We start from the raw sequence: 22,219 nt of genomic DNA, 5'->3' as shown, positions 1-22,219 counted from the left end.
AACATACCATAAAAGTCACTAAAAGTGTATGTATTTAAAAAAATAATAATAAGGGGCTGGCTCAGGAGGCCACGTGGGGACTGTGGTATGCATGATTTATTACAGCTACACAGAGTTATTTCATTCTTTCAGATATTTATGACACTGCTAAAACGCTGAATACATCAACATCAAAATTAATCATGAATAATATTTAATTAGTGCTTGACAAGGATCAATTTGGCAACTCTTTTTGTTCTTTCTCCTTCCCCCAAATAGAAAAATAGTCATAAACTAAAGTGTTTTATTTTTTCCATCTGCTTCTGGTAAAGCGCATCCCTGAATTGCTAACTTAGTTGCGATCTCCTGAACTTTCATATACCCAGGTAATTAGACTCAGATGCTGTCCGCACTGGGATTATAAATCAAGTCTGTGTATGTAAGCAGAAAACAGACCGCTCACACCAAGGGCGGGTGCTCTGGCAGGTCCGTTTCTCACAGACCTGCCCGTGGAGCAGACAGAAAGCAGCTTTCATGTAGATCTCATGTCACAGAACCCCTTCTCTCACCGCTGCAATCCCCAGAAAGCACTGATTCTCAGTTGAATTCTTTATTTACAAAAGAAAAGAAGTCCTTCTGGGCTGCTCCCAGAGCTGTGCTAGTACGTTCGAGCCAGGTACGTGGCAGATGGCATCTTTCCAGCCAGACTGCTAATGTCCAAAGCACTCGGTGCCCCAAAAACTTGTGTACCAGTTCCCAACCAAGGAGTTTCATTCCACAGCAGAATGATTAGGAAAACTTTCAATCCACTGTTTTGTAACAAGATGTGCATGCACTGAATTTTAACAGAACAGCAATATTTGTTTTCAGTTAAGTTAGTATTTTAAATTGTGGAGCCAAAGACTCCTGGGCTTTTGAAGATGTCTGAAAGGAAGTGCTAAATGATTATTTTTTAACTTGGAGAGTGGGTGTCATTCTAAGGGGTCATCTTTTCTTTACCTCTGACTCTTATCAAGTAAAAACAAAGTTGAAGTGTCTATTGGAGACAATACACGTGACCTTAGGAGACGGGGATCTGGAGATCAGCTAACATTTGTTAAGTTCTAGTGCCAAGTCTAGTACATCCTCCGGCTCACAGAAGCCTCACAACACCCCTGGGGTGGTGGGATATGGTCATTCACTAGAGAGTGAGAACATAAAGGCTCAGATGGCCATAGGGGTGTCCAGAGTCATGCATGAGTTAGGGGTCCATATTCAGGTTTTTCTGATCCCTCAGTCCAGGTTCATCCCACACAAGCTGGTCCTATAAAGGATCTCCGATCCTCAAATATAATAATTGATATTTATTGAGCACTATGTACTAAGAGCTTTATATGTGCTCGATTGCTTCAGTCAACTCTGTACTACCCCATGGACTATAGCCCTCCAGGTTCCTCTGTCCATGGGATTCTCCAGGCAAGAACACTGGAGTGGATTGCCCTTCCCTTCTCCAAGAACTTTATATGCACCTCATTTAATCCTCACCCAATGTCACTTGTTCCTTCCCATCTTACAGATTAAAAAAAATAATGCTTAGAAAGGATAAGTGACATACTCGTGGCCAGAGAAAATTTATCTGACGGAAGGGTCCTTAGCACTCTGCTACATCTCCCTGAAAGGCAAACTGGGCCACAATTACAATTATATTGTAATATAATATTGCAAATCCACTATTTTTTTTCTTTGGGCTGTGCCACACAGCATGCAGGATCTTAGGTCTCTAAGCAGGGATTAAACCTGTACCCCTGCAATGAAAGTGTAGAGTTTTAACCACTGGACCACCAGGGAAGTCCCTATATTTCCATTTTTTAAAAACTGGGCCATATTCATGACTTTTAGAAGGCACAATACTCTGAAGTCCTGAGTTCCCACAGATCTGTAAATACTGCTGACCGACTGCTGGGTAGGTACAAACTGACTTCACACCATCTAAGGGCACAAATAACTAGAACTCTAAGACCTTCAACAGAGAACATCCAACACACACACACTGCTCATAAGAACACAAGTAAAAATGGGTACAATTGAATGATTTTTCATAAGGGGGAGGAATAGTAAGAAAGGAACTGGCCAGAGTTTATCATAAAAAGCCAAGCTCAGAAGATACTATTGAAATAAAATTTCTAACTGCATGTATCCTCCCTATGCCAAATGCTGACTTTCCCTCCTCCATGCTGGGGCGATGAGGTCAGTGGATCTTGTTTCTGCTCCACTGACTTTTCCACATGCAACCTGATAGCTTCTGGAAACAAACCAATGATTACAGATCATTAAAGTATGTCATTTTAATTAAAGGAGGGTGCTACATGGAGCAGGGAGGGGCAGTAACCCAGTTAGCAGCCAACCCAAGTACCAGGTAAGAATCCATGGTCTGGCTCACCAATCCCTTCTCATGCTTCTGCCTCCACATCACAGCCTGACTGGGCCCAATTCTGCTTTGAGCCCATATGAAATTGGGTCAACCCACCTAGTACCTCACATGTGGCATTTTCCAGATATGCCTTGAGTGGCGAGAAGTTGGTGCATTAAAGCAGTAATCACTGCAAGTGCTAAAAGAGAGGCTTGAAATTTAATAGGGTTTTGAGAAAGAAAAAAGAATAAAAGTCTAGACTGCCAAAAAATAAACGGGCATTGCTGTAAAATTGTGTTGCACAGAGAGAATACAAATATTATTCATGTTAAGGAAAGGGTTGACCTAAGATGTGATTTATAGGCACTTCAAATGCAGTACAGGAAGTAAATGGAAAAATTAGGGTGTGAGGTCACCGGGTAGGCAAGAGTCAACTGAAGGGTAAAGTTAAAAACTTTAGGAAGAGAGCACACAGTTCAGCTTGCCATATAAATTAAGATCTGCCCTCACTTTGAAAAAATGGGAAAAAATTAAACATTAAAGCACATATGTTACAAAAGGCATTTTCTGCTCCACATACAGGAAAATAGATAATTTGTTATAGGATGGAAAATGTCAATGGGATGTTTCATAAAGAAAACAGAGAGGAAGTTGATGCAATCCAAAAATCAACTGTGTTATCAGCCAGTAATGTAAACGAACCACAGTTACAAGTTAACGGGCTGCAGAGGCACTGTCCTGAGCAAGAACAAGGAATGCAAACCAAGTTTTGTTTTTAGGGATGTGTCATTTCATTTTTTATTAAAATAGTCTAAATTGGTTTGGACAGTTCCCTAACTTGTTAAGTGCCAGGAAAGGGTGACTGAAGCAGAAAGAGGTTTCAATTGTCAAGTTCCAGGCGCTCTGCCCTCTGGCCACTCTATTGAAAATACCCTCAGCATGTGAGCATTAAATATTGCCTTTCCTCCTTTCTTTTTCTCCGGGGAATTGGAATGTTTCCCAAAGACCCACTAGAGGGCAGAGCTTTGCGAGGTTCTGAAATTAGTAATTGCGCAACCAGTCCAGTTTCTTGGCGACTAGGAGAGGGTAATCACAAGAATGGCTGTGACCGCACTTCTGGAAAGCTTGTGACTGTCTCCCCTGGGCCAAAGTCCACATAAAACAATAACAGGCAAGAGACCCGTGAAAGGCCCTCTATCCCTCCTGGTGGAAGGAAACCGGGGCGGTGGTGGGGCGCTCAATGACTGCCTGACACAGGCCAGGCCAGAAGGGGGCGCTGCAAGCCGAAGGGGATCAATACACCGCGGAGGCTCAGACACTGAAGACGCGCCGGCGTCCTCCGCTGCCTGGCAGGTGGGCAGGGGCCGCCCCAGCGAGCACTCCACTCGCGCCTGGGACTGCTTTTCACGGCAGTCCTTCCCCGCCTTGAGCAAGGCCTGGCTGTTCATTTTACTGTCATTTCATCTGCATATAAAAATACTGGGTGAGAAAAGCCAGGCTATCAGGAAAATCCACTCCCCGCCTAATGCCTCCCATATTTTCAGCCCTCATCGCAAACTCTCCCTGGCCTCTGTTGGGCTGTAAGCCTGGAGCGGCCAGAATCAAGGCTGGAGGCCGCATCCTGAGGGCGGCTGAGATACAGAGAAAACGGTGCCTGGGAGAAATCTGGGTGGGCAGCTCTCAGCCCTGGGCTGCCACGGATGGCTCCCACAGAGTCCCACAAAAGCCAGAGGTCACTCTGGCCCCTACAAGGCATTCTCACGCTGTAAGACAGGGAAATATGTTCCCGGGGCCCGAAGTCCCTTCGCTGCCTGGGGACCTGAACACAGGGTGAGAGCTAATTCCCCGTGATCACTGGCCACCCCTGCAGTCAGGGTCCTCATTAACCCATGCCCTCCTAGCGAATCTATCAGAGAGAAATCTGATCTCAGCTAAGAGTGTGGGAAGGGGCAATGGGAATTTTCTCTGTCTTTCAAACTCTGCATTAGAGTGTCATACCAGGTATAATTAAAATTTTCATACCTGCAGCCTCTGTCCAACTGCTCTATGCCTCAGTTTCCCAATTTATTAAAAGGTAAGAATAAGATTAACTATGTCATGGGATCTCCAAGAGGCCAGAATGTGGTCATACAGTAATCCTCGCAAAGCCGCAAGTGCCACTTTACATTTTGGTCAGCCTCTAACTGCAGGGCTGTGTCTGTCCATCATCTCATGGGATGGTCTGCTTTTCCACCAGAAACTGTGAGGTCAAGGAGGGTGACCTTAACCTAAACAAGTCTATTTCTGCCCATCACCTGGAAAGGACTCCAAATTAATCTTGTGACCTCATAAATAGATGCCTGGTTTCATCCGTAAAATAATACAAAATTTTATCTTAGTTTCCTTAGGGATCCCAGGACAATCCATGGTTCAAAACTATTTCTAGGACTGCATCTGCTGCTCCACCAGCCATGTCTCATACAGAGGTGGCCCATCTTAAGCTTGTGGACACTTATGAGCCCTACATCTTTTTCACAGGGGCTAATCCTAAAGCAGGCCTCCATTGCCTCGAAATGAAAATGTGCCCTGAATTTAGAACAGTATATTTTTCTTCTTGCAGGTTTCAGTGCGTGTTTCAGCTTGTTTGGATCACTCTGAATCTCCAGTTGAGTCTGAGTCTCTCCCAGGTTTAAGTCAAGTTTCTAGATTGCAGGAGAGGGGGATGTCCAGGGTGAACTACATGCAATTAACATACAATATCTTTTCATGGTCAGATCACAAAGGAAGAGGGGTACTTATCTAAAGCTAAATACCAAGGGGTAGAGGGCATTGAAGGACGACAGGAGTCTCTACCTGCAGGGTGCACTGTCAAGGCGAAAAAGATCATGTGGGTGAGATATTAGCACAGGAGTTGGCATACAGTAACCACTGCTATTATTGCTTTTATTATTATTAATGTACAGTTTCATCAATTTAGGCCCTCGTTTTCTCCTGTTGTTCAGCTTTAACCATGTGTTCACACCCAAACCCAAGCATGGTGTGGTACAGTGGGACAAACACAGCTTCAGAAGCCCACACCTTGGACGAGTTACTTAATGTCTCTCAGTTTCCTCATGGAGAACAAGCAGGTACTAAGAGCATCTCTAGAACTGGTGTGAATAGTAAAGATATGATGACGTATTTGCATAAGTGCCTAACAAAATGGACACTTGCTGAGTAACAGTTATCACTGTGATGAAAACAGGTACTTGGGAAACTTGTTAATTGTCTTAGAAGAGGAAAGACACTTCAGAGAAAATGGCATCGTGTGTAAGGCTACACTAGGGTTCTGGAATTACCAGTGGATTTCAATAAGTAATTTAGGCAGGCTCTTCTGCTTTCTAGCCACTATCCCCACACCCACTCCCAAGACACACACACACCTGGAGAAAACTCTTAAAGAGTTTCCCATCAGACTGGAACAAAACGTGAAATCCATCCAGTGCTGCCTCTAAGGGCACCTGAATGAACCTGGGCAAATCAGTGAGACTATCGAAAATCTCCATCAGTAGAGAAGTTGTAAAGATCCAATGAGAAAATACATGTAGCAAATGATTTACAAATTCAAAAGTATAATTTTAACAATCCTTCCTCTACTGCGCTGATGCCTCAGTGGTAAAGAATCCGCCTGCAATTCAGGAGACCCAGGAAACACAAGTTCGATCCCTGGGTCAGGAAGATCCCCTGGAGGAGGAAATGACAACCCACTCCAGTAGTCTTGCCTGGAGAGTTCCATGGACAGAGGAACCAGGTGAGCTCCAGTTCATGGGGTTGCAAAGAGTCAGACACGATTAAGTTTAGTAAGCACACAGCACTTCTCCACTGCACGCACTGAAGCAGTCCCCAGTGGAAGGATCACATAGGGTGTTTTGCAAAATGACACAGTCTGGTGAGGAAACTGAAATAAACATTCTTTAAAAACGGATGTGTCACTCACCATTGTCTAAATGAAACCTAGATTTAAGGACTAATGACCAAACCATGTCAGAGCTCAAAATTATATACCAGTTTCCTCTGTGTTGCTTCTCGCAGGCTGCAGCACCAAACCTTGTCTAACCCTGATTTTTTTTGTGCTGCTGTTGTTCCTGGTTTTGTTTTAGGCAGAGTTCTCCACCGGGATTGCCCGAGAGGGAGTGAGCCGTGGCAGCCCCATGGGTACTGCTCACCAGTCACAGGTTCGGTTCTGGAGGCTCAGAGCACGCCCCAGGGAGCGGATGGCAACAGGCTGGGTCACCCCAGGGCAGGGATGGTGGAGGAGTATATATATGACCCAGGTTACTAGAACTGGATAAACACACCACTGGCGCTCAGATCCAATGGCTAAATCACAGCAAAGAGAGTTTCAGTAAGAGCCCAGAGTAAGATTCAGTTTATTTAAAATTTCCTCCCAGGGCCATCCTTATAATAACCCAGGCAGTGGTTTCTGTAAAAGCCAGATTAGATCGTCCTGCCCTGCCTTTTAGAAGTTTCCACAACAGATGGAGGGACACGGCCTAGAGGAAACCCCAACTCACATCCGTCTGCATTCATTATTGGCCCTGTTCTCGAAATGCTATATGTTATCTTGAGCCTGTTTGTTTTTATCTGTCAGAGTGGTTTATTGTTAGGGAAATGTGGTGTCAGCTGTCTCTTCCCCACCATCAAAGCCGCTTCATTAAAGTTAATAGTGTTTGACTTGCAGAGATCTCTTACCGAGGTAACCCAAGAAAGCCCCTGCTGGCTGTTATTTTTCCGGCAGTAAAGGCACCAAATGGATGCAATAACTGCATTAATCTTTTAGGAAGAAGAAGAAGAAAACCGTACAGCATGACTCTTGTCTAGTAGCTGCTTAGTAAATGCACCTCGGATTTGCAAGGCTAACTCTACCCCTCAGTTCAGGACAGGGAGTCAAAACTAGACGACCTTTGTCCTGGCTCTGCCAATCAGGGCTTTGGGGACTGTGGCTTGTCACTTCTGCAGGCTGAGCTTCAGTTTACTTTTCTCAGACATGGATTTCAAGGAAGCCCTTCTTTTTCTAACTGGGAAATTCTTTGGACAAAAGTAATCTTATAAGGAAAACTGACTTTGAAAGTAGATAAAAGCAATATCTTTTCTAGCTTGAGGTGAGGAGAGAGACCAGAGGACGTACCTTCTTAGCATCTTTACCCTCCTCCATCCCCCCTCCCACCTAAAGCCATCCTCACCCCTCCCCAGAGGGTCCTGGTAACCTCTGTGGGCTCCCACTCCCACTAAGGACTTCCTGGAGCATCATTTGAAACCTACTGGCCTAGCAGTCTTATCTTTAAGATCTTTTCTGCTCTGACTCCGGATTCTGTGATTAAGTAATTGAAATCAAACCACATGAGGACCGTTTCTAATTAGTGTAATAACTTTATAGAAGACGCTCTGCTCAGCGCCAGACAAACATGAAACAGTTTAGGGTTTGCTTTGTTTTCTGTCTTCTAATCACAGCTGCCAAATCTCCCTTCTCAACTGGAGTAGTGGATCTCAAGCAAGTCCCATCACCTCTGCATCCCTGTCACCGAGTCCTAGTTCGTTCAGTTTGATATGTCAAACTGACTCAGTTGGAATCTCATCACCTCCCTCCCCAGCAGGGCTGGCTGAGGCTGGAAGCGTGACTCTTCAGAATGCTTCCTCACCCAGTGGGCATCCTCACAGGTAGGAAAACCAGCAAGAGAGTCAAACACTACAGCCCTCGGCAGAGTGCGCACCAGACCAAGATAAACTGGGGCATCCTCACCACCTCGTTCCCCCACCAGCATCCTGCCACGCCTCTCCAGCCCTCTTCTCTGCTCCAGCCGGCCAGGGGACAGATCGAGCAAGATCAAGCAGATGTCCAGTAGGAAAACCTAAAGCCAGTTTTCCCTTGCAAACAAGAAGGAATTCCCCCCCCCCCCACCCGCCCCATTAAATTTGTTGAAGGAAGTCTCTGTCTCTCCCTCTTGGAAAGAAGAGAAAATCATGAACTTTGTTCTGCCAAAAGGCTGCAATCAGAAAGACTCTCTCCCTCTCTCTCTTCCCCCACAACCTCCATAGAAGGCCTTGAGGATGAGACAGGAGACTGGGTCAGTGAATGGAGGTAGAGGACCAAGTAGGCTGCCCCGAAGTAGGGGGAAAAGGGGAGGCAAGGAATGGAGATGGGACAGGGAGGGGCCACAACTCTCACTGACTTTATTTAAAATCTGCATTTTCAACTAGGGCTCTAGTTGTCAAGTCCAATACCACAGGGGGGAAAAAAAAACTTCCACCAAACACCCTGCACACATGTAATACTAGGATGTCTACCAGATTATGTTTGTGTTTATACATGTGGCTTGGACTTGGATGGGTACCAGTACGTGCACATGTGTAAAACTCTAAAGAATCCCAAGTCACACATTTAGCTTTATTTTTTTGACCCGTTTCTGACGGAGAAAATAAAACGAGCGAAAAAAAAAAAACATTCATTTACTCATGCATGCATTCAGCACTACCTATAGAACCTTTCCTTAACACCAGGCACTTGAGCAAGGCAATGACAAATAAAGCATACTCTCTGTCTGGCCATGGTTATTCAAAACCACAGAAATAATTCCATTTGTGTAAAACTTTAGCATTACTTTTCAAGAAGCCTTTTATACACAATATTCATTAGGATCCTCGCAGTCATAAGATGGTTATGGTAGATATAATCACTATGTTACAACTGAAAAAAACCAGAAACATGGCAAGGTTAAATGACTTGTCTAGTCGCACAGATACTTGAGTACGGGGCAGGAATTAAAATTTAAATCATCTGCCTTCTGGTCCCAGGCTCTTTCTGTTTGATCAAACTGCAGCTGAACGTATCCTGTGACTTCCTTACAACTGCCGTTACAATGTATAGCCCAGACTTTGAAGCATCTTTTCAGTTTCAAATATTCCATTCCCTTGTCCACCAAATTTTGCTTGTCAGACCGCTTGAACTAGTTCTGAAAATATAGTCACTTGTACCAGCGTTTAGGTTTGAAAAATATAACTCTTTTTTAGTTGAAATGGATTGAAGTTAGCTTTAGACTTTATAATGTTAAGACTAGGCAAGAGTCACAATTTTTCAATCAAACCATCCTTTGGTGTAGAAAATTATTTCACTACACACATTATTTAAGCTATTCTGAAACCGACTCTGACGTTCTTTTTATTAATCTTTTTCCTGTTTCGAATCCTTCCATCAGGCATTTCTGTCAGGCTTCTGAAGGGTCCCATATGCACACTTGCAGTGCAGAAATGTGTTCTTTTTTGGTTCATTGGAATTCTTCAGAATGTCTGGCACCAAAACATATTGGCTTTAATTAAAAGGCTATGATTTCTGTGAATTCCCATTAAGCTAGTGAGAAAAAAAAATCTGCATTTAAAAAATACAGTTAACACATTAAGATACAGTTGTACTGAAAAATGGTTCATGTTTTAAAAACTACTTAAGCAGATGAAACTAAGCTGCCTGTAATAAAAATAAGCTCATTTTTAGTAAAATCCTTCACTTCTAAATAGAGGGGTTAGCTTAGTACATATGTGCCCAATTAGCCATAAAAACTCAACTAGACATGAACCATGCAATCCACCGATTTGCCCTTGACTTTAAAACATAGATTCTATTAACAGGAATGTAATTTAAATGGTTAAAAAATGATAAAGTACATAACTATAATCTGATAGGGTTTGGAATATGATACTGCTGTATACTGATGACAAATCAGTTTTGGATTATGACTCCAGCAAAGTTTGAAATAGCTCAAGTCTGATAATTAGTGATCCACAAATTCAAGAACTGCCTTATATTATGTTATATATTATACTCACTCACACCTCTTTGCCCATGAGAAGCACATTCTCAAACATTCAAAAAAAGGGCCATGTCAATCTTTTAAAATTCTAGGACCTAAATGCCCTAGAAACCCCTGACTTAGTTTTCTCTCTTCAGCTTATCTTTAAAACATGGTATAACTCAAGACAGTTGCTCAAGAAAATATTTAAGAGCACCCATGAAGTACAGTGAAAGTGCTGCACTCAATATGCCAGCAAATTTGGGAAACTCAGCAGTGGCCACAGGACTGGAAAAGGTCAGTTTTCATTCCAATCCCAAAGAAAGGCAATGCCAAAGAATGCTCAAACTACCACACAATTGCACTTATCTCACACACTAGCAAAGTAATGCTCAAAATTCTCCAAGCCAGGCTTCAGCAGTACATGAACCGTGAACTTCCAGATGTTCAAACTGAATTTAGAAAAGGCAGAGGAACCAGAGATCAAATTGCCAACATCCACTGGATCACTGAAAAAGCAAGGGAGTTCCAGAAAAACATCTATTTCTGCTTTATTGACTATGCCAAAGCCTTTGACTGTGTGGACCACAATAAACTATGGAAAATTCTTAAAGAGATGAGAATACCAGACCACCTGATCTGCCTCCTGAGAAACCTGTATGCAGGTCAGGAAGCAACAGTTAGAACTGGACATGGAACAACAGACTGGTTCCAAATCAGGAAAGGAGTATGTCAAGACTGTATATTGCCACCCTGCTTATTTAACTTACACACAGAGTACATCATGAGAAATGCTGGACTAGATGAAGCACAAGCTGGGATCAAGATTGCTGGGAGAAATATCAATAACCTCAGATATGCAGATAACACCACCCTTATGGCAGAAAGTGAAGAACTAAAGGGCCTCTTGATGAAAGTGAAAGAGGAGAGCTAAAAAGTTGGCTTAAAGCTCTACATTCAGAAAACTAAGATCATGGCATTTGGTCCCATCACTTCATGGTAAATAGATGGGAAAACAATGGAAACAGTTACAGACTTTATTTTCTTGGGCTCCATAATCTCTGCAGTCGGTGACTGCAGCCATGAAATTAAAAGATGCGTGCTCCTTGGAAGAAAAGCTATGACCAATCTAGACAGCATATTAAAAAGTGAAGACACTATTTTGCCAACAAAGGTCCATCTAGTCAAAGCTTTGGTTTTTCCAGTAGTAATGTATGGATGTGAGAGCTGGACTATAAAGAAAGCTGAGGGCTGAAGAATTGATGCTTTTGAACTGTGGTGTAGGAGAAGACTCTTGAGAGTCCTTTGGACATCAAGGAGATCCAACCAGTCCATCCTAAAGGAAATCAGTTCTGAATATTCAGTGGAAGGACTGATGCTGAAGCTGAAACTCCAATACTTTGGCCACCTGATGTGAAGAATTGACTCACTGGAAAAGACCCTGATGCTGGGAAAGATTGAAGGCAGGAGGAGAAGGGGAAGACAGAGGATGAGATGGTTGGGTGGCATCACTGATTCAATGGACATGAGTTTGGGCAAGCTCTGGGAGTTGATGATGGACAAGGAAACCTGGCGTGCTGCAGTCCATGGGGTCGCAAAGAGTCGGACACAACTGAATGCCTGAACTAAAGTGATGAAATACGGAGATGTTCCTTGGTTACTGGAAAAATGCACAAGGAGCATCAAAATAATCACTTCTCACCAGGGCCTCCCTGGTGGTTCAGTGATAAAGAACTCACCTGCCAATTCGAGAGACGTAGGTTCAATCCCTGATCCAGCAAGATCCCATATACTTTGAAGCAACTAAACTCCTGTGTCACAACTATTGAGCCTGTGCTCTAGAGCCCTGGAACCACAACTATTGAAGGCCAGGTGCCCTAAAGCCCATTCTTGGAAACAAGAGAAGCCACCACAATGAGAAGCCCACGTACCGTAACTAGAGAGTAACCCCTGCTCACCGCAACCAGAGAAAAGCCCGCGCAGCAACAAAGACCCAGCATAGCCGAAAGCAAAGTAAGTAAATAAACAAACAACAACAAAAGAATCACTTCTCTCTATATCAGACTCCATAGGGATATGCCCACGTGGGCTCAGGAAAGTCAGTGATAAGAAAGACCTGGAAGAAAGATGTCTCATCCATTTATCATTATTTTTATAAGAGGTAAATGTGAGCTTATGCGTCTTACTCATTATTGTAAAATAACACCCTAAACATTTATGGGATTGGGTGGCACAGTGCTAAAGAATCCGCCTGCCAAGGCAGGAGACACAAGTCATGAGGGTTCGATCCCTGGGTTGGGAAGATCCCCTGGAGGAGGAAATGGTAAGCCATTCCAGTATTCTTTCCTGGAAAATTCCATGAACAGAGGAACCTGGCGGGCTACAGTCCACAGGGTTGCAAAGAATCGGACACAACTGAGCAATTGAGCACAATGACAACAACATTTATGGGACAGGCTTGAACCCATCAAGAAGAATCAGATAGCTCACCAATGAATTAGTGACCTCACTCTGAGAATCACTGCTCTAGGTGTGAATAATATTAAAGGTAGGGTTTCTTTTATAAGCGTTTATAAATGTAATTAAAATGAATTATATTGGAAGACACACTAAATACCAATCATCATGATTAACTGTCTCATCTTTTTAAGTGGCCACAGAATAGTGTGTGGCCGCCCCCGAGATCATGTAATTCCAGGTAGCTCCCATCTGCAGGCTCCACTCCTCAGGTCTAATCCAAATCCCGTTTGCTCAGGTTCAGCAGATTCCCTCCAGTTTTATATTCTTTGGGGAAAAAAAAAAAATCTTGTGACACCATTCTCCAAATACTATGCTACCATCTCAAATGTAGAGAATGACTAGGAATAGTGTGCCCTACCAGAGGACCTGAGCCAAAATTACCAGAGGAGAGGCTGAATCAAGTGATCTACCTGGTGTCTTGAAGAGAACCAGTTTCTTGGAGGAGAGGGAGGAAATCGGCATGCGACCGCTGATGAATCAATCTGTTTAGTTCATGTAGAAATAAACCCACTGGGTATGAAGACCTCCATTCAAAGTTCACCAAATGTTACTGTGCTTCTCTATATTAAAGGTAAAAATGTCAAACTCTAGAAAGACATTCTGTCATTGCTGGCTTTCTAACCAAGCTCAGATTCATCCCCTCCTCTCCATCTTTTGCTGCACCTCTTCAGAGTGGTATTGTATCTCGCCTGGACCATTGCAGTAGCCTCTAAACTTGCCCCTCTGCCCCGAGTCTCTCATTTTTCACACTGCTGAAAAGTTAATCTTCCCAAAGTCCAGCTCTGATAAAATTACTCCCCTGATCAAAAAACTTGAATCATTGCTTCCCATTGCCTGTTAACAGAATTAAGATCACATTGCTTAGTCTGGGATTCAAGGCAATTTTTCCTTTGCAATGTCGCTTCCTACATCACTCCAAGCAATCTGCAAGGCCCACCCCTCTCAGTACAGACTCCCTGCTTCTGAGCTTGCAGTTCCCCCACCTGGAGTACTGTCCCCTGCCCTCATTACATCTCCTCTTCAACCCTCTAAGACAAGATTCGATCCATGCTTAAAGGCTTAGAAGAGAAATTCCATCTTTTCTATAAAAAGTGCAAAGAGCAGTTCCCGGTTCATAAGCACGCAATAAATATTATCTGTTATCATTGTTGTTACTGCCATGAAGTCGTTAATCTTCAAAGATGGAACCAACCCCTTCCTCTTACAGGATTTTTAATTTTAGCCCTCTTAAGATACACTTAAATACATGGTATTCCCTTTCATAGTTATTTAACTATATATTTCATCTTCTCTTAACAGACTGTAAGCTCCTTAAAAAGATCTGATTTCATTCATTTTTGTATCCTCGATGTCAGAATACAAGGCCTTAAACTCAGATTTGAAGAAAAATGTTAAGTATTGCACTAGGCCACAGGGGGGCATGGTTGAGCTACTCTCAATGGTGGAGTCAGCCTACAATCAGTAATAATGTCTTTAGAACTGAAAGGCTTTTCTCCCTTGAAAGTGTATTTGTAAATCTGTTTAAAATAAATATACACTCATTATGTGTGATTACAACTCTATTCATGTTGACAAGGAAAGACAGGAGCAATATAGTGAATTTTAAAAAGGAATAAGCAAAATAGAATTTCTATGGTCTGATTTTTATAAAAATCTACCTGGGCTTCCCAGGTGGGGCTAATGACAAAAAACTCACCTGCAGTGCAGGAGATGGAAGAGACACGGGTTTGATCCCCAGGTTGGAAAGATCCCCTGGAGGAGGGCATGGCAACCCACTCCAGTATTCTTGCCTGGAGAATCCCATGGACAGAGGAGCCTGATGGGCTACCGTTCATGAGGTCACAAAGAAATCAGACATGACAGAAGCGACTTAGCATGCATGCAGCACATTCTTAAACATTCACGGGAAAAGTAAAAGTCTGGAAGAATATCCACCATGATGTTATGACCTGTTATCTCTAGCAGGGGAGGGGGTAAAAGAGGGCAGTAATATGGAGGTTTTTATTTTTATTTAGTACTTTTTTGGATTTTTAAAATAATCAATGCATATTAATTTTATAATTGAAAAATTAAAGCTATTTACTTTAGAAAAATATCCAAAGTGTTTCTCTCTCTTTTCATCTCATCTCCATCTCCATATTTGATGTATTTAAAGGTAAACACACAACTTTGAGAATTTTCTGATGTACTAAAGCAAAGATTTTCAAAATCTCTTGATACATCGTACCAGGGGTGTCTCAGTAATTTTTCACGGCATCCCTAACATGAAAGAAATACCTAACAGTTAACACTTGCTAAGTCGTTGAGTTCAAACAACTTACTAGTTATGTCCTAGTAATTTAATAGCCATTTAAAAGAATAATATGAATAGACTGAAAGAAATTAATTTCCTTCTTAAATGATCACAATCACTTATTCATGGCCTGTGTACACCTACTGCACATGGTACAGCTTTTTAATCATTGGAATCGGATTGGACACTGCTCCCCTCATTCCCTACTCCACGCTGGTTCCATCTAATGACCGACTTTACCACTGCAGCCACCAAAAACCCAGCTCCGCAAAGATATGACATCATTAAAGGAATGCAGCACGATCTAATGTTGAAACTATGAACACCTCGAGCTAGTGGTTCTTGAGCATCCCACAGTATAGCTCTGTTTTCCTTTAAAATTTAAAATATCTCATAGCACCCCGCAAGTCACTGCAGCACCTCAAGACACCGAAGGATACAATTTGAGAATCGGTAGATTCACAAGATAAAGCTGGTTGTTTTCTGTGAGGCTGGTGGAAGGGGAAGAAACCTCATTAAATTTTCCTTGAAACTATTCCAACCTAATAGCTCAGTCAAAATTACTTTTGTTTTCTCTGAACCAAAGTCTTCTGGGAAGGAGAAAAAGATGGTGTGGGAAGCTGAGCTGACCTCCAGGCTCAGAGTTTCCATGTGTCCCCATTCCACCAAGTTCAGTTCAGTCACTCAGTCATGTCTGACTCTTTGCGACCCCATGGACTGCAGCACGCCAGGCTTCCCTGTCCGTCAACAATTCCCGGAGCTTGGTTAAACTCATGTCAATTGAGTTGGTGATACCATCTAAACATCTCATCCTTTGTCCTCCCCTTCTCCTCCTGCCTTCAATCTTTTCCGGCATCAGGGTCTTTTCAAATGAGTCAGTTCTTTGAATCTGGTGGCCAAAGTATTAGAGTTTCAGCTTCAGCATCAGTCCTTCCAATGAATATTCAGGACTGATTTCCTTTATGATTGACTGATTTGATCTCCTTGCAGTCCAAGGAACTCTCAAGAGACTTCTCCAACACCACAATTTAAAAGCTTCATTCCACCAAAGTCCTCTTCTAAATCTCTTCTCTCCAACTCAAAACGGAGTACCAAGAGCAGCCTCCAAAGCAGCATGTCCCTGGGAAACACCCAAATTCTTCTCCATGTTTTTCTGAGCCTGGATCTCCAAATATCCTACTAACTTTTCCATCTCTCCACCCAACTGTTTTGAGGCTTTGCAAAGATCTAAGGAGAACTTCTGTTGAGCCAGCTCTCGTCCCTTCCCAAATCAAAAAGGACTTTCTCCTGCCAGGAATCACCAGTTAGCTCCGGGACCAAGCCCTCCAATCAAGTTCAGAACTGCTGCTATCCAAATCCACTTGACATGGGGACTAAGAAGAATTTTTTTCTCTAAAGTTGAATGAATCCAATTTCACATCTTGATTTAATGAGATGATTGGTGATTTTCTATTATCAACTCAAATACAATTAAAATAAATCCCAAAGTCATCGCCCACTTGTGCAGAAGGAAGCTCTGTGCAGGGACTGCTTAAAGAACTTAATATTACAGGTAGGTGGAAACAACCCAAATATCCATATATAACAACAAATGTAGCATATACATACAATGGAGTACTATTCAGTCTAAAAAGGAGGAAATACAGACCCAGGCTACAACACGAATGGACCTTGAAAGCATTACACTAAGTGAAATAAGCTAGACACAAAAGGACAATTATTGTATGATTCTACCTACATGATGTCCCTTGAGATTAAATTCACTGAAAATGGAATGGCGGTTGCCAAGGGCTAGAGTGGGGAGTGGGAACGGGAGCTATTGTTTAGTGGGTATGGAGTTTCAGTTTGGGAAGATGAAAAAGTTCTGGAGTTGGATAATAGTGATGGTTGTTGAACAATGTAAATGCCCTTAATGCCACTGAATTGTACACTTTAAAAACATTAAACTTTAAAATAGCTAAAATAAGTTTATGTTTAAAATTAGCTTTTTAAAAGTCATGGAGATGATTTTTATGGTAAGGGGTGCCTTTGATTTAACTGGAACCATGTCCCTGGGTTGGGAAGATCCACTGGAGAAGGAAATGGCAACCCACTCCAGTATTCTTGCCTGGAAAATCCCATGGACAGAGGAGTCTGGCAGGCTACAGTCCATGGGGTCGCAAACAGTCGGACACAACTGAGTGACAGGCTATGTCCCTAAATGTCAGGCTTCCCAGGGGGCTCAGTGGTAAAGAAACTGCCTGGCAATGCAGAAATCACAGGAGATGAGGGTTCAATCCCTAGGTTGGAAAGATCCCCTGGAGGAGGAAATGGCAACCCAATCTAGTATTCTTGCCAGAAAAATCCCTTGGACAGAGGAGCCTGGCTGGTTACAGTCCACAGGGTCTCCAAGAGTCGGACACGACTGAACAACTGTGCACGCATGCACACCGATGTCCCCGTCAATGGAGAGCTTGCAGCAAACCTAGAGGTGAGTCCACTTGGATGATTTGGTGTGAAACACATACATGAAGTTTCAAAACCCTGTTCTAAAGAAAACAGTGTCTAAATAAGTGAACGAATAATAGAAACAGGGCTTCCACCTCTTCCAGCCCATCAGAAGGAAGAGTAAAGTATTCGTAAGGAAATTCAAAATCTCCCCCAAATTTCCCAGCCCTTCAGGAACAAGTGTGAAATTCTCACTCATCTTCCATTCAAAGTTTGATGCCGCACTTTCCCTTTGCTATAAATCTGAGGCAAGTAGTGTCTAGAATAGCAGCCTGAAGAGCGGGGCAGATGCTCACTGACCTGGGTCCCAGAACCCAGTGTCCTGGGGGTGAGGCGACCTGTGAGCTGTGACCTGGCTGGACTGTGGGGCTGATGTTGTTAAAGGAACACAGTGCTCTGCTTGTTCTTGCCTTGCAGGCCTGGTCTCCTGATACATTTCCAAACTGTGGAGGAAAGGGGTTTTCTGGGGTCAGCTGGGGAAATGCTGCATGATACATTCTGTAAAGGCTCACAGAAGTCCTGCCGAAGAGAAATTTCAACTCCAGCTTTCTCACATCCTCACCCACTGATCATTTAAAAATGTCCCTAGCTCTTCCTCTTCTCTATTTTGTCACTGGTATCCAATCTCCAATCTTTAGAGTCTTTTTTTTTTTTTTTAATTTCTCCTTTGGCCAATATATACCATCAGTGCTCAAACTATAAATTTGGCTCCTCCTCTCCCATCAAAACTTCTTTTTTCCTATGCCTCCTGCCATCATGCTAGTTGAAATCCTTACGATCATCCCGCTTGACTATCCCAAAAGCCTCTTCGCTGGTCTCCACATCTTGTTTTCTTCCCTCCTAATAACCACCATCAGAAGAATGGTTCTAGGTCAGGTCAAAGTTATGGGCACATCACAACTACACTTAGGAGCCCTCAATGGCTCCCAGGGCCAAACGGCTAAGGAAGGCCAGACCCCTCAGTGAGGTTCTCTCCGCCTTTCACTCCAACCTGTCCTGGTCTCATCTTCCACCTACCATTCAAGGCAACTCAACTATTTACAGGCCTCAAGATTTCTTACCAGCCGCCCATTTGCACTCTTCAATGAACTCTGAAGTCCAGCTCAGATACTAGAATCACTGTGAAATCACTGATCTTCTCTTTGCATTCTCCCAAACACTTCAATTGTTGGATCTCATAATACAATCAGCTTTGATTAGTGTCACATATCAAAACAATCAATAGTATATCCAACATGTTACACACTGAAGGACTACAAACAACTGAATATCAAACTGTCTTATTCATCTCTCTGTTTTCCCTAACTGCCTAACACAAGGCTTTATACATAAAAACATTTAATAAATGTCTGTTGAATGACATTTGGCCCCGTTTCACACTATCAAATTCTTAAATCTCTACTATAGTCTTAAGCCAGCAATAGTCAATATTCTTTTTTGGACCTTTCTTCTGTTGAAATCTTAGATGGAATCCCAATATATGTTTTACGGAAAGATTTCATATGTGTTTTTAGATAAAGAGTAAATAAAACACATCTCATTTTATAATGAGTGGCATTTAAAAGTGGCATCTCATTTTATAAGCATTTATTTTAAATTAAAATGTACAGCATTTTAGAATTTCTCATTATTAAGTGAACTACTGAGAATAGTAGGCAGTTTTGATGAACATAAAATTTGAAGTAGAGGGTTTGCAATCAGTCATTTCTGGATCCAGTTTATTTCTGTATTTTGACTTGGTTTCACACAATTGAGACTATCCCAAGTCACATAGATAAGTCACAGTGTGCAATTTTACGCTAGTGGATCACTGATAGGGTAAAGAATTTCATTTTTAAAGTGCAAATACAACTTGTTATATCAGCAAGACATTAAAAAAGCCATTCACAGCAGTTAAGGACACAGACTCTGATTTAAAACTAAACTATCCTATTTATCTATGCATACTTTAAGCAACTTATTTGGCCTCAGTTGCCACATCTGTAAACTGGAAATAAAAATAATTCTTCCCTCATAAGGTTGTGCAAAAAGAAGATGGGTCACACAAATTAATGCTTCAATGGTCCTGTGTGTTAAAACGTAGTACAAGAGAATCAGAGTGTGCAATCTTAATAGTTTATCATATATAAAGCAGTTACTAAAACATTTATAAGATGTACAAAAAATAGCAACATCACAAAACCCACATACCCACCCAGGTTAAGAAAGAGAAAAATGACAGTTACTCTTGAAATGTCCAGTGTGCCTTTCCCACACCTTTTCTCCCCTACAAGGTAACTGTTACCTTTCCCATACTGCTCATTTTTTTGTTTGTTTGTTTGTTTTCATTTTTAGCATTTACCCTGGCACTAGTATATGCCAGTGGAGAAGGCAATGGGAACCCACTCCAGTACTCTCGCCTGGAAAATCCCACGGATGGAGGAGCCTGGTAGGCTACAGTCCATGGGGTCTCTAAGAGTCAGGACACCAGAGAGACTTCACTTTCACTTTCATGCACTGGATAAGGAAATGGCAACCCACTCCAGTATTCTTGCCTGGAGGATCCCAGGGACAGGGGAGCCTGGCGGGCTGCCGTCTATGGGGTCACACAGAGTCGGACACGACTGAAGCGACTTAGCAGCAGTATATGCCAGGCTTTAGGTACTTTCCAAAATTTACTCCAACTTAACCATCATAAGCACTCCATGAAGTAGATAACATTTTCCTTCTTAACCGTGAGGACTCTGGGCCACACAGATGTCGAGGGGCAGTCTGCAGGTGGAGGCACCCGGATTTGAACCCAGGAAGCGGGCCACTGTTTCCTAGGTTTTAAGGGCTTCCCTGGTGGGTCAGATGGTAAAGACTCCGCCTGCAATGCAGGAGACCTGGGTTCGATCCCTGGGTCCGGAAGATACCCTGGAGCAAGAAATGGCAACCCACTCCAGGATTCTTGCCTGGAGAATCCTATGGACAGAGGAGCCTGGTGGACACGACTGAGCGACTAACACAATCCCTGCTTCCTAGTGGGCCGCCGGAGTCCCTGTCCACTGACACAGCCAGGCTTGAAATACAGTTCGAAGCGCACTCTCGTGCTGCGTACTTGAATGAACATTTATTAAACATACACCTGCCGAGCATCACGCTGGGCACTACAGCGCTTCAGTAAAAGCTGCTTCTCCGAGTGCACTGCAGTTCCCCCGGTTCCTCCCTGCCCTCCCCGTCTCTGACCCCACCCCTGAACGTGCAGGGCCCCCTGATGGACCCCGGGAGCCCAGAGTGGCCGTGAGGAAAGGCCAGCAGACCCAGACACCCCACCTTGGTGTTACCCAGGGTGGTTCTCAACAACAATCAATCCCCAAGGAACCACGGGAAATTCCAAACTTCTCTGCCCCCACTCCCAGCCTCTTCCTCATCAAGGCTTCCTCTGAGAAGTGAACCACGTAGGAATCCTCAGGAATCCACAGCCTCTGCCAGCAAGAGGCCAGGCACGGCTTCGTGAGTGACCCAGCCCACAAGGAAAGGCCTCGACTCGAGCGCATGTCACTCCCCTAATTACTCCCTGCGCTGGGAGTCCAACAATAACAGCGCATCTTTCACGGGCACCTCCCACCGTGAACTTGGGAACCTCGCATGCAGCCAAGCGCTAGGAAGTGCTAAAAGGGTCAGGGGCTGTGTGCGGCCAGCAGTCCCAGGCCTCTGGGGGAGAATCCCACTCGCTCTCTAGTCCAAAATCTGGGCCCCCAAAAACTGCCTGAGCCCCAGCTGCCTCCAGGGCCTACTTCCTGAGGCTGGGAGGGTCACTATGGGTGGGGCCCTTAGAAGAGCTAGTGGGTCACAGGCAGCTGCACCCAAGCTACCCAGGGGAAAAGGAGGTGGGGGGCAGTAGGGGGACCAGGAGATGTTTCCCTGAGGGTCACATTCAATTAGCAAATGCTCCCAAGGCAAATACTCTATACTCTGAACTTTTTTTTCCCCTTTCTTTCCTTTTTTTTTTTAGTATTTACTAAATATGAGTCCTGGTAGACCCTGGGAAGTGGCTTGTATGGTTCTAGGATGTTATTAATAACAGCAAGTAAAAGAGCAAAGTTCCTTAAATTATCACAGTAGGGGCACACAATAATCTAATAATTTCAGATCATGATAAGAGCTTTGAAGAAATAAAATATCCTTGTTGTGTGAGAGTGGGCAGGGAAATGGATTTTGAAAGCAGAGATCTGAATAACCAGCAAGCAAAGCAAAGGCAAGAGATAATCACTCCAAGCAGAGGGAACATCATACAACTGTGAGGTCTCTGATTTAATGCTGATTGGGGGTTTAAGAAATGTTTTCTGAAAAATTAATGTTCTCTAAAGTCTAGTACAAGGTAGAGTTGAGTTCTTTAGAGTGCAAAGATCAAAGTGCTATATTGGAAAATTTGTTCTTGGCTCTAAGATGCAAAAAGAATGTGTGTGAATATATATTTACATGTCTCACAAGGGTCTTTAAAGAAAGCCTTTCATGTCCTTTATCCTTTAAACTTTTATAACTTAGGTTGAAAGTGTGATACAATCTTTAACTTCTAGCTCATGTATTGAGAGACCTTTTTCTCAGAACTAAAGACTTCTGTTTTCTTAAGATGTAATTAACCTCCCTGTTCTAGAATTTGAAATAAGAATGCCCTGTACCTCTAAATGCAACTATGTAAAAAGTATGTGTGCACATGGCCTTAGGCAGTGGGAGATATAGGACAGGGGTAGGGTTGTTTTCAATATTCCTTTTGTTGTTGTTGTTAAG

General features: G+C 43.1%; 1 protein-coding gene across 1 annotated transcript in view; it reads right to left on the bottom strand.

Annotated features, from left to right (window-relative positions):
• LOC136174617 (uncharacterized) overlaps positions 1 to 22,219 on the bottom strand; it is a 194,601-nt gene that overhangs the window by 171,369 nt on the left and 1,013 nt on the right. The gene's annotated exons all lie outside the window — the stretch shown is intronic.

The sequence above is a fragment of the Muntiacus reevesi genome, chromosome 9 (genome assembly GCF_963930625.1).
Source record: "Muntiacus reevesi chromosome 9, mMunRee1.1, whole genome shotgun sequence".
Taxonomy (NCBI): domain Eukaryota; kingdom Metazoa; phylum Chordata; class Mammalia; order Artiodactyla; family Cervidae; genus Muntiacus; species Muntiacus reevesi.
Note: the sequence above shows the minus strand (reverse complement) of the source record. Positions and strands in the feature narration are given on the sequence as shown.